The sequence below is a fragment of the Oncorhynchus keta genome, chromosome 23 (genome assembly GCF_023373465.1).
Source record: "Oncorhynchus keta strain PuntledgeMale-10-30-2019 chromosome 23, Oket_V2, whole genome shotgun sequence".
Lineage (NCBI taxonomy): Eukaryota > Metazoa > Chordata > Actinopteri > Salmoniformes > Salmonidae > Oncorhynchus > Oncorhynchus keta.
In genome coordinates, this window is record NC_068443.1 from 34,449,816 (window position 1) to 34,462,842 (window position 13,027).

The 13,027-nt window shown below is 40.2% G+C and overlaps 1 long non-coding RNA gene across 2 annotated transcripts; it reads right to left on the bottom strand.

The window, feature by feature from the left end:
• Positions 1–403: 403 nt before the first annotated feature.
• Positions 404–11,428, bottom strand: LOC118401700 (uncharacterized). 2 transcript variants are annotated; one of them, XR_004829331.2, is made up of 5 exons: positions 11,320–11,428; positions 9,704–9,806; positions 9,513–9,550; positions 9,344–9,402; positions 404–8,785 (listed from the first exon to the last, which is right to left on the bottom strand). It is a non-coding gene; the product is annotated as an uncharacterized LOC118401700 (long non-coding RNA). The 2 variants fall into 2 exon arrangements; XR_008077473.1 differs by lacking the exon at positions 11,320–11,428 and adding an exon at positions 10,179–11,303.
• Between the last annotated feature and the right edge of the window lie 1,599 nt (positions 11,429–13,027).

The following is a 13,027-nucleotide window of genomic DNA, read 5'->3' on the forward strand; positions in this document are numbered from 1 at the left end:
TCACAACCGGCCATGATTGGGAGTCCCAAAGGGCGGCACACAATTGGCCCAGCATCGTCCAGGTTAGGGTTTGGCTCTGGTTGGCCGTCATTGTAAATAAGAATTTGGTTAAATACATTTTAAAAATCAAATTGTATGTGTCCTAAGGGGTTTGAGCTGTAAATTAGTATATAGTATCAACATGTGGATGAGATCTATCAATGGTTTACAGTTGCTGATCAGACTGAAAATGCACATGACAGACTTACATTCTATGTAATTGAAGCATTCAAGTTCAATGTCCAATTGACTGTATGGACTGGAATCAGTGCCCAACACTGTCTTTACTAGTATTACTGGCACACAATGCTCATCATTGTATCAATGGTTTATTTCATTTGAATTTACAGAACCAAAGGGCTAATCTTAATGCTTTATTTTTTATCTGAACAAAGAAACATCTTTAAACCGGTTTATTAATAAAGATATCCCAGAACCATCAAAGAGGTAACTCCAGGTATTGTGAAATGGGATTATCAACAATGTGATACCTAAGTAAATGTCTAAAATCACATCATGTCATCTGTGCTAACAATATTGTATGACTTCATGACGGCAGTTCAACTCACACTGAGTCACTCACTGATACATAGAGCACATGGAGAGTTCCCATATGCATTAGCCTATATGCTGGTATTGACATAGAGGTGGTGTACATTATGCATATATGAAGGTGTACATCAGGTGAAACATGCTATTTCCATTGACAGGACCCTACTGACTACTAGGTAACGTGTCCTTATACGTATGTAAACATATGTGAACCTATCTGTCTCTTCCTTTCCGAATGGCTGTCTGTCTGGGCCTCCATGTCAATTTTTATTTATTTATTTTATTTCACCTTTATTGAACCCTGTAGGCAAGTTGAGAACAAGTTCTCATTTACAATTGTGACCTGGCCAAGATAAAGCAAAGCAGTTCGACATGTCCAACAACACAGAGTTACACATGGTGTTAAACAAACATACAGTCAATAATACAGTAGAAACATTTGTCTATATACAATGTGAGTAAATGAGGTGAGATAAGGGAGGTAAAGGAAAAAAAAGGCCATGGTGACGAAGTAAATACAATACAGCAAGTTTAAAAAAAATATATATATATAAAATAAATTAAAAAAATTAAAATAATAACAAGACATATTCATCTTTATCCCTCAGAGGACTGAAATCGTCATTGAAATAATAATTTCTGTCTGTAAAATATTACATTCAATGAAGATGATATCTTGATAGTACGTTTATGGAGGTCTGTACAACTCATGGGGTCATGTCTAATCGTAGACCTACGAGTCATTTGACAATGATAATTGATAGTCATAAGTATTTTACAGCACAGTAAAGAATGAATGCAGGATAAGGATTTATAAAAATACTTACTCATGCACGTTTGGACTCCTATTTTCGCCACTAGATGGCAACACTTGACCGGTTAAGTATCCAGTAAAAACAATTCTGTAACTTTTGTGCTTTATGCTTTTGAGCAGAGTCATTTTATGACATTTTATGGAAAACATAATTGAACAGTCACACAAACACATGTCTGTGGACACGAGAGTCTATTCCACTGTAAAAGTTATTCCATGTCCACATTATTTCACCTTGGAAGGAAGAGTAATTCCATTGGAGAAAAAAAGGGTTACACTCCATAATAATAACTCCATAACTTGTTGAATATATGGTTGATAGACTCCTGTCGCTTTTTTCCCTACTTCTATGGATTTCTATTTATTGGAGCATAGGGCATATGACAAAATTAGAAAAAAAATCCAGAAAATCCCATTGTATGATTTTTTATGAATTTATTTTCAAATTATGGTGGAAAATAAGTATTTGGTCACCTACAAACAAGCAAGATTTCTGTCTCTCACAGACCTGTATCTTTAGGAGGCTCCTCTGTCCTCCACTCGTTACCTGTATTAATGGCACCTGATTGAACTTGTTATCAGTATAAAATACACCTGTCCACAACCTCAAACAGTTACACTCCAAACTCCACTATGGCCAAGACCAAAGAGCTGTCAAAGGACACCAGAAACAAAATTGTAGACCTGCACCAGGCTGGGAAGACTGAATCTGCAATAGGTAAGCAGCTTGGTTTGAAGAAATCAACTGTGGGAGCAATTATTAGGAAATGAAAGACATACAAGACCACTGATAATCTCCCTCGATCTGGGGCTCCACGCAAGATCTCAGCCCGTGGGGTCAAAATGATCACAAGAACGGTGAGCAAAAATCCCAGAACCACACGGGGGGATCTAGTGAATGACCTGCAGAGAGCTGGGACCAAAGTAACAAAGCCTACCATCAGCAAGGGCATTGAAGATGAAACGTGGCTGGGTCTTTCAGCATGACAATGATCCCAAACACACCACCCGGGCAATGAAGGAGTGGCTTCGTAAGAAGCATTTCAAGGTTCTGGAGTGGCCTAGCCAGTCTCCAGATCTCAACCCCATAGAAAATCTTTGGAGGGAGTTGAAAGTCCGTGTTGCCCAGCAACAGCCCCAAAACATCAATGATCTAGAGGAGATCTGCATGGAGGAATGGGCAAAAATACCAGCAACAGTGTGTGAAAACCTTGTGAAGATTTACAGAAAACGTTTGACCTCAGTCATTGCCAACAAAGGGTATATAACAAAGTATTGAGATAAACCTTTGTTATTGACCAAATACTTATTTTCCACCATAAATTGCAAATAAATTCATTAAAAATCATATGATTTTTTTTCTCATTTTGTCTGTCATAGTTGAAGTGTACCTATGATGAAAATTACAGGCCTCTCTCATCTTAAGTGGGAGAACTTGCACAATTGGTGGCCGACTAAATACTTTTTTGCCCCACTGTATTTTTTGCCCCACTGTATATATATTCATAGAGGTGTAGCAAGCAGTGTGTTCCAAACAAGCCTCAACTAAAACGTCAATAGAACACCACAAGAGGCACTTCATCAAAAATCATTTTGCTCTTATCTTGCTCCCAAACTCCAAACAAACGGACTCAAATAAAACAAATGATTAAATGAATCCATGGTCCAAAAGTGATAGAATCTCCTCAAACATTGACATAGGACTTATGCACTACAGGTGAGGCCAAAATGTACATGTCGACCGTCCAGTGTTTACTGACCAGTTAGAAAAGGGCCGAAGGTTAAGAAGAGGAGAGTACCCAGACAAACACAACATAACAGACTGGGAAAGAGTCCAGCCGGGCTCAAAACACTGTTGTGAGAGAAGCCAACCAAGCTCAACACCCTGCACACTGTCCACCTGGACAGATTGTCGACCTTTGGACCATTTCATATAAAGACAGGGAATGGACTAGAGCTTCTGTAACAACATACACAGTTCTATTTTGCACTTATTTTCTCATTTGAGATAGAGATGCTACAATGTGAAAGTTTCTGGGGACAAGTTGACTCTTTCATAACCCTGTATGAGAGAGACGAAACAGCAAAGAACTTAATCAATGTCCTCTGAGTTTTTAACACTGGACAAAGGATAAGCAGGCAATTCTACCACTTTTCATCCTTTTATCTCCAGCACCAACCCAGTGTCTACATACTGTACAGTGCCTCCCAGAAACCCTTTGACTTTTCCCACATTGTTGTGTTACAGGGATATTTATCTATTTTTAAATTGATTAAAAATAGATTTGTTTTTTTGTCACTGGCCTACACACAATACCCCATAACGTAAAAGTAGAATTAGGTTTATGGAAATGTTTACAAAAATGAAAAGCTGAAATGTCTTGAGTCGGAAAGTATTCAACCCCTTTGTTATGGCCTAATTGATTTCAGTAGTAAAAATGTGCTTGTTAAAGTCACATGATAAGTTGCATCTCTGTACCCCTCACATACAATTAGCTGTACGGTCCCCCAGTCAAGCAGTGGATTTCAAACAGATTCAACCACAAAGACCTGGGAGGTTTTCCAATGCCTTGCAAAGAAGGCCACCTATTGGTAGACATTGAATATCCCTTTGAGCATGGTGAAGTAATTCATTACACTTTGGATGGTGTATCAATACACCCAGTCACTACAAAGATAAAGGCGTCCTTCCTAACTCGGTTGCCGGAGAGGAAGGAAACCACTCAGGGATTTCACCATGAGGCCAATGGTGACTTTAAAACAGTTACAACGTTTAATGGCTGTGCTAGAAGAAAACTGAGGAGGGATCAACAACATTGTAGTTAATCCACAATACTAACCTAATTGACAGAGTGAAAAGAAGGAAGCCTGTACAGAATATAAAATATTCCAAAACATGCATCCTGTCTGCAACAAGGCACAAAAGTAATAATGGAAAAAATGTGGCAAAGCAATTAACATTTTGTCCTGAATACAAAGTGTTATGTTTGGGGCAAATCCAATACAACACATTACTGAGTACCACTCTCCATATTTTCAAGCACAGTGGTGGCTGCATCATGTTATGGGTATCCTGGGGAGTTTTTCAGGATAAAAAATAAACGTAATGGAGCTACGCACAGGCAAAAATGCTAGAGGAAAACCTGGTCCATTCTGCTTCCACCAGACACTGGGAGATGAATTCACCTTTCAGCAGGACAATAACATAAAATCCTGTCCTGCCAGGATTTCCTCCCAAGTCCAGGATCCCTTCCCATCAAGGATCTCTTCCCAAGTCCAGGATACTTCCTCCTCCTGGGCACGCTACTTGGTCCAGTTTTGGTGGGATCTTCTGTCACGCTCTTTGTAATGGTGAGACCAAGGCGCAGCGTGAGTACAGTTCCACATAACTTTAATGAACCGAAACTCACTGAACAAAAACAAACGTGAAGCTACTGTTGTGTACTCAGGCAACTAAATGTAGACAAGATCCCACACCAGAAAGTGGGGAAAAAGGGCTGCCTAAATATGATCCCCAAACAGAGACAACGATAAACAGCTGTCTCTGATTGGGCACCATATCAGACTAACATAGAAATACCCAACAAAGAATGCCCACCCCAAATCCCACCCTGACCTAACCAAATAGAGAAATAAAACAGCTCTCTAAGGTCAGGGCGTGACACACTGCCAAAGTTTATTCTACAAAGTAGCGATTGACTCAGGGGTTGAAGACTTATGTATATAAGATATTTCTGTATTTCATTTTCAATAAATTTGCTTAAATTTCTGAAAATATGTTTTCACTTTGTCATTATAGGCTATTGTGTGTAGATGAGTGAGAAAGAACATATAGTTAATCCATTTTGAATTCCGGCTGTAACACAAATGGTGGAATAAGTAAAGGGGTATGAATACTTTCTGAAAGCACTATATGTGAAAACAGTATGTTTCATGATCTGTGGTTAAAAATATATGAAAAAAGGTCCTAAGAAATGCTTCCCTGCAGGAATACTACGGGACCACACCCTGCAGGATTTTGATATTCCTTTGATTTTTGATATGCAGGACTGAAACAAGGATGTTGATATTCATACAGGATATGGCAATACCTGCAGGACCAAGTACATTGCTGCAGGAATCCTGCAGGACCTAAACCTGCAGGATTTTGATATTCCTGCAGGATGTGGCAATTTCAAGTTAACTACAGGATTTCAGATACAGTATGTTGTGACAACAGAGAAAATATACTTTTGAAATATAGTGCAATGTCAGACATTTCAACTCAGCAGATGAGAAATGTAACCAATGACAATGTCCACATACAATAAATACAATGAATGCTATTTTTATTTGATATCAACACATGTGATAATGGTTTCAGTAAGCCCACAGTTCAGTCAATGTAATAATGTGTATACAGAGCATCTGGAAAGTACTCAGACCCCTTTACTTTTTCCACATTTTGTTACGTTACAGCCTTATTCTAAAATGGATTCAGTAAAAAACGTCCCTCATCAATCTACAATACCCCATAATGACAAAGCGAAAACGGGTTATTAGCTATTTTTGCAAATGTCAAAAAAATTAAAACAGAAATATCTTATTTACATAAGTATTCAAACCCTTTGGTATGAGACTAGAAATTGAACTCAGGTGCATCCTGTTTCCATTAATCATCTTAGATGTTTCTACAACTTGATTGGACTCCACCTGTGGTACGTTCAATTGATTGAACATGATTTGGAAAGGCACACACCTATCTATATAAGGTCCCACAGTTGACAGTGCATGTCAGAGCAAAAACCAAGCCATGAGGTCGAAGGAATTGTCTGTAGAGCTCCGAGACAGGATTGTGTCGAAACACAGATCTGGGGAAGGGTACCAAAACAATTCTGCAGCATTGAAGGTGCCCAAGAACACAGTGGCCTCTATTATTCTTAAATGGAAGAAGTTTGGAACCACCAAAACTCTTTCTAGAGCTGGCCACCCGGCCAAACTGAATGTAACAGTATAACTTTAGACCGTCCCCTCGCCCATACCCAGGCGCAAACCAGGGACCCTCTGCACACATCAACAACAGTCACCCACGAAGCATCGTTACCCATCGCTCCACAAAAGCTGCGGCCCTTGCAGTGCAAGGGGAACCACTACTTCAAGGTCTCAGAGCAAGTGACGTCACCGATTGAAACGCTATTTAGAGCACACCACCGCTAACTAGCTAGCTGTTTCACATCCGTTACATGAGCAATTGGGGGAGAAGGGCCTTGGTCAGGGAGGTGACCAAGAACCCGATGGTCACTCTAACCAAGCTCCAGAGTTCCTCTGTGGAGATTGGAGAACCTTCCAGAAGGACAACCATCTCTGCAGCACTCCACCAATCAGGCCTTTATGGTAGAGTGGTCAGATGGAAGCTACTCCTCAGTAGAAGGCACATGACAGCCCGCTTGGAGTTTGCCAAAAGACACCCAAGGACTCTCAGACCACGAGAAACAAGATTCTCTGGTCTGATGGAACCAAGATTGAACTCTTTGGCCTGAATGCCAAGCATCACATCTTGAGGAAACCTGACACCATCCCTACAGTTAAGCACGGTGGTGGCAGCATCATGCTGTGGGGATGTTTTTCAGCGGCAGGGACTGGGAGACTCGTCAGGATCGAGGGATAGATAAAAGGAGCGAACTACAGAGATTCTTGATGAAAACCTACTCCAGAGTGCTCAGGACCTCTGACTGGGGCGAAGGTTCACATTCCAACATGACAACAACCCTAAGCACATGGCCAAGACAATGCAGGAGTGACTTCCGGACAATTCTCTGAATATACTTGAGTGGCCCAGCCAGAGACCGGACTTGAACCAGATCGAACATCTCTGGAGAGACCTAAAAATAGCTGTAGCAGGAAGTGTCAGAACTCTGTGGCTTTCCAATATTTGAGTAAATGAATTGCGCGTGGTTGTCTTGTCACATTTACAGGTGGTTTTGTGGCAAGCAATCTTTTGTTTATGCACTCTATTTCTCTACCAATGTACCAGGACTCAGGGTGATATTTGGATATTTGGACTCAAACCACAGTGTAGTCATTTGCCAACATATGCCATATAAGATGCCATGCTTGTAATCAAAAGCAAACCCTGCAATCATGTTGAAAACAGTAAGAAACATTAAAGGAGATGGGCCCTTAACACCATGTATGATGTTCCCTGACTGATGATGTTCCCAAGGCAACCTCTCTGAGGTGTTTAGTGTCTGTGCGTGGTTCTGGCTCACTCTCAAGCGGATACCAGTGGTGTAAAGTACCTCTTAAATGTAAAGTCCCAATATTTGGGGACCCTAATTGATTTTTTAAAACATTTAATGTAGTCTGGTATGAGAACAGAAGCATCTATCTGCAAAAGCATGGTGTCTGCGGAAAGCTGAGTATCTTGGCTATTGATCTGTGCCTTAAAATCTTTGGTGTGAAGTATTAGCATATGGGCATACGAATGTTTAAGGACAGGCCGAGTCGATGACTTCATTTACATACAAGCAGTATTTTACTGGATGACTTTTACTTGAGTCATTTTCTATTAAGGTATCTCTACTTTTACTCAAGTATGACAATTGGGTACTTTTTCCACCACTGGCAGATACACTCTAGTGAACCCATTACCCTCGTTAACCACTTCTCCTTTGTGATAGCACCAGTAGCCCAAACCACAACCCCACAAGAATGATGTGCTTTGCTCTTAGGTTTGGGGGAACTTAATTAACTATGACTTTTTAGGGGCCAGATGTGAAAGGGAAAGGACTTGAATATTGGAACGCCTTCCTCATTCCATGAGAGTGAAAGGTTCATTAAATCAGTGCCATTAAGGGCATATATTGACTTGTATAGTGCACCATCATAAATGTAATCTGTACTATCTGGGCTGCTCTTGGACCAAGAATACTTATATTCTAATACAGAATTTGGGATCCGAGAGCTTTTCCTCTAGTTGTGTTTTGACTAACAATTTCATAAACACTGATCCACTCTTGACAAGAGATGGCATATCCCCAGGGAGGAAAGCACACGATGTGCAATGATCTGGCACTTCACTGCCAAAGAAATACTGGCATGTTGGACAAATATACTGCATTTCAAAAGTGTCATCACAGTCAAAATACTTCATAAACCTGGCTGTTGGGAATGACGTTTTTCCCCTTTGGACAACGGAGATGTATCATGTCCAATAAATTACTGAGAGATATCTTGGTGGTTGTGTGTCTTAGAGCATAACAGAGTATTGAGAACAGAGACTCATCTTCAGTCATTTTTCTTTTGGATAGATTTAGCCTTTTCTCCCCCTCCTTGTCCTCTGACTTGATTTATGATCTCCCTGCCTTGTCCATATGTGTTGTCTCCACCTGCATTGTTTCCCTGTAAGCACAACAGATACCCAGGTCAGAAGGAGGCTTATAGCCGTAGTGTTAACATGAAGGAAGGCAGATCACTAAGAAACAGACCGTGGAACAGAAAGTAGACAGACGCAGGAGGTGAATAATGAAACAGCCAACAAAAAAAACTGATGCTTGCACCTGTCAGTCATCAACCTAAACTTTGGTATTATTCCCATATATTGGGCCTACCCTGTAGTCTTGTGGTTCAAGTTTCTTTTTTGAAGTCAGAAGGTTGGTTGTTCGATCCTGGCCAAGCCATACCAAGTTTTTAGAACATGTGACCATATGAGTCTCTGTTAGGCACTCCGCATTAAAGATATTGTACGGTGGATATTTTAAACACCATCCCCAAATATCAGACCAGTTGAGGATCTACAATCCCAAATCTGCCAACTTCTAGGATGGCTAAGTGTTCATTGCAGTTATTTTTGCCACTGAGGTTGTGTTTCAAGTCTCTTCTGTGTCCAATTCCCTACTGTTTTGATGGTGTCAGTCTACCTTCTAAGTTCATGCGATTTCAATGGCTATGTTGTTTTACCAGAGTGGATGGACGCTGGCGGTCTTTGGTCGATCGACGTCGCTCTTGGACGAGCTGTCCTGTGTGGAAGAGCCATGCATGTCAGGTGACTGTGGCAACTGTCAGTAACATTTCAGAAAGGAGTGAGTGTATAGTACTGCTGTGCTGTTTCCCTGAGTGGAATACTTACTTGTAGCCATGGCTTGTAAGTCGTTTTCCTCTTCCAATCTAAGGAGGGTAGATGATGAGATGATTAAGGATACCTCAGACAAAATCCAACCAATTGTCATTATCAGAAGACAGTTTTGATATAGACTGTTTTAAGTCCATATAGGTACAATCGATTCGTTACGATTGTCTGAAGAATCATACAGTAGCTACCTTTCTTGTTTGTTGACCTGTGGGCTATCTCCTTTTCGTCCGTCTTGGGACTGGCGTGGGTTCTTGGGAGAGGTAGGTTTTCAATTTCAACTAGGCCTATAGGCTAGATGACATGAATGGGCAGAATAGGTAAGAGGGCATTGAAAATGAGTTTAAAATAGTTTACCAAGCTACTCAGAACAGTGTTTCCCCTCCGATGGCAGTAGGCGTGGCCAATGGCATGGTTTTAGATGCATTTTGCTGTATTGAAGGGGGTTAGAGACCCATCACAACTACTCTCCTACTACAGTCCTATCTCACACATACACTCCCATGCCCACGGAGGTTCTAGTATCAGGCAGGGCTATGACTACACCAGTGAGAGGAAGCATTTAAGTTCCTGCCTAGAAACAGAGATATATTTGCTGTCTAGATGTGTAAGGAGTTGACACCGCCTATTAGAAGGTTATGAATGTATGTGCTTGTGTAATCGTACCTTGTCTTTGCAGTTGTATGACCCAGTGGGTGAATAAACTTGGTGTGAGCTTTTTCTAGTTGTCCATTTGAGTTCTGAGAGAGAAACTGCAGTTTCCTGCAATTATACACATTTTCCAATGGCTTATGTTATGTTATTATGCTACTAACATTTTTGGGGAGTTTGCAGGAAATCCTATTTTAATAATGGGCATGGTAAGAATTGACTACCAAAGTGCGGGTCATAATTTCCATGACACCTAGAAATATCTGAAAAGCGGTTCCTTCATTAATGTATTCTATAGGATATTTTTAGATTGACTTAAAATAAGGTCTGTGTTTCGTGTAGGCTTACACCCTCTTTTCCAATTTTATAACTGTGTAGATATCCATAGGACAAGGTAACTGATCAATATTGGCTAAATATATGCAAAGATATTTATTTTTTTGTAGAGTTGACAAACGTTACCTATCCTAGTGAGATTTACATGGGTAACAAAACGCGAGGCGGTTTAAGCAAGAAACACAGACCTTATTTGAAGTAGGTCAAGACATTCTCGATGGAAGACATGAACCGTAAAATAACGAAGGAACCTCTTTCAAGTTCAGCCGCAAGTTATTTCAGGAATTATAACGCGTCGACTATTTCTCTCTAAACCATATACCTTTGACTATTACGAGCCTGCTGCTGCCTACCACCACTCAATCGGACTGCTCTATCAAATCATAGACTTAACTATAATAAACACAGAAATACGAGCCTTAGGTCAAATCCGGAAACTATAACCTCGAAAACGAAAAAAAAGAAAAGTTTATTCCGTTCCGTATTTTATCTAACGGGTGGCATCCATGAGTCTAAATATTCCTGTTATATTGCACAACCTTATGTCATAATTACGTAAAATTATGGCAAATTAGGCGGCCCAAAATGTTGCATATACACTGATTCTGCGTGCAATGAACGCAAGAGGTGACACAATTTCACCTGGTTAATATTGCCTGCTAACCTGGATTTCCTTTAGCTAAATATGCAGGTTTAAAAATATATACTTGTGTATTGATTTTAAGAAAGGCATTGATGTTTATGGTTAAGTACACATTGGAGCAACGACAGTCGTTGATTGATTGTTTTCTTATAAGTTTAATGCTAGCTAGCAATTTACCTTGGCTTACTGAATTCGCGTAACAGGCAGGCTCTTCGTGGAGTGCAATGTTATCAGGTGGTTAGAGCGTTGGACTGGTTAACTGTAAGGTTGCAAGATTGGATCCCCCGAGCTGACAAGGTAAAAATATGTCTTTCTGCCCCTGGAAGAGGCAGTTAACCCACCGTTCCTAGGCCGTAATTGAAAATAAGAATGTGTTCTTAACAGACTTGCCTAGTTAAATAAAGGTGTAAAAAAAAAAAGGCACCCAAAAATACCGATTTCCGATTGTTATGAAAGCTTGAAATGGCCCCAATTAATGGGCCATTCCGATTAATCGGTCGACCTCCAGTCTGAATACTTTCCAAATCCACTATATATTCTGCAGGATTCCTGCTGGATTGTTTTTGTCAAGGGATACCTGCATAATTCCTACATACAGTAATTGTCTTACAGGAAAGTTGCCCCAAAAATCCTGTGGGATATCCTGCAGGACTTCCCTTACAAAAAATTCTGCATGAATCCGGCAGATTATATATTTGGTGCAGGATTCCTGTAGGACTTCTTTGTAAGGGTGTGACCACATTTCCATCCAATTTTTGTTCGAGTAAAGTCATACCGGTGAAAAAAATCACAACAGCTATGATGGATACAAGAAATGTGGTGGGATCTTTATGTGTCAGTAAAATAATTTGTGATGGAAACGATTTATTGAGCAATTGTTGATAGAATAACCATCCTGTAGAGGTAAATGTGCAGTCACACGATGCTATGTTGTATGGTCCTCCCACTACAACTTTAAAAAAGCATGCACATTTTATTAAGCTACAGATTAAATAAATTATGACTTTCACAGGATGGTAAAGTGCACGGTGATGAGCTTGATGCTCCTTTCCAATAAATATTGAGGGTCTTAATTTGTATAATAGTGACATGATGATCGGTCCTTAGCTGCAAATGAGAAAATAAGAATGATCTTGCTCTTTCTTATCAATCTCATCATATAACCTAACCCCATACTCAACTGGCGGACTGTGATCCGGACCCAGAACGGAGTTAATACTGACCATAGGCCAATAAATATATATGTACAGTGGGGGGAAGTATTTAGTCAGCCACCAATTGTGCAAGTTCTCCCACTTAAAAAGAAGAGAGGCCTGTAATTTTCATCATAGGTACACTTCAACTATGACAGACAAAATGAGAAAAAAAAAATCCAGAAAATCACATTGTAGGATTTTTATGAATTTATTTGCAAATTATGGTGGAAAATAAGTATTTGGTCAATAACAAAAGTTTATCTCAATACTTTGTTATATACACTTTGCTGGCAATGACAGAGGTCAAACGTTTTCTGTAAATCTTCACAAGGTTTTCACACACTGTTGCTGGTATTTTGGCACATGGCATATTGCTGCAGAATGCTGTGGTAGTCATGCTGGTTAACTGTGCCTTGAATTCTAAATAAATCACTAACCGTGTCACCAGCAAAGCACCCCCACACCTCCTCCTCCATGCTTCAGTGTGGGAACCACACATGCAGAGATCATCCATTCACCTACTCTGCATCTCACAAAGACACTGCGGTTGGAACCAAACATCTCCAATTTGGATTCATCAGACCAAAGGACAGATTTCCACCGGTCTAAGGTCCACTGCTCGTGATTCTTGGCCCAGGCAAGTCTTTTCTTATTGGTGTCCTTTAGTAGTGGTTTCTTTGCAGCAATTT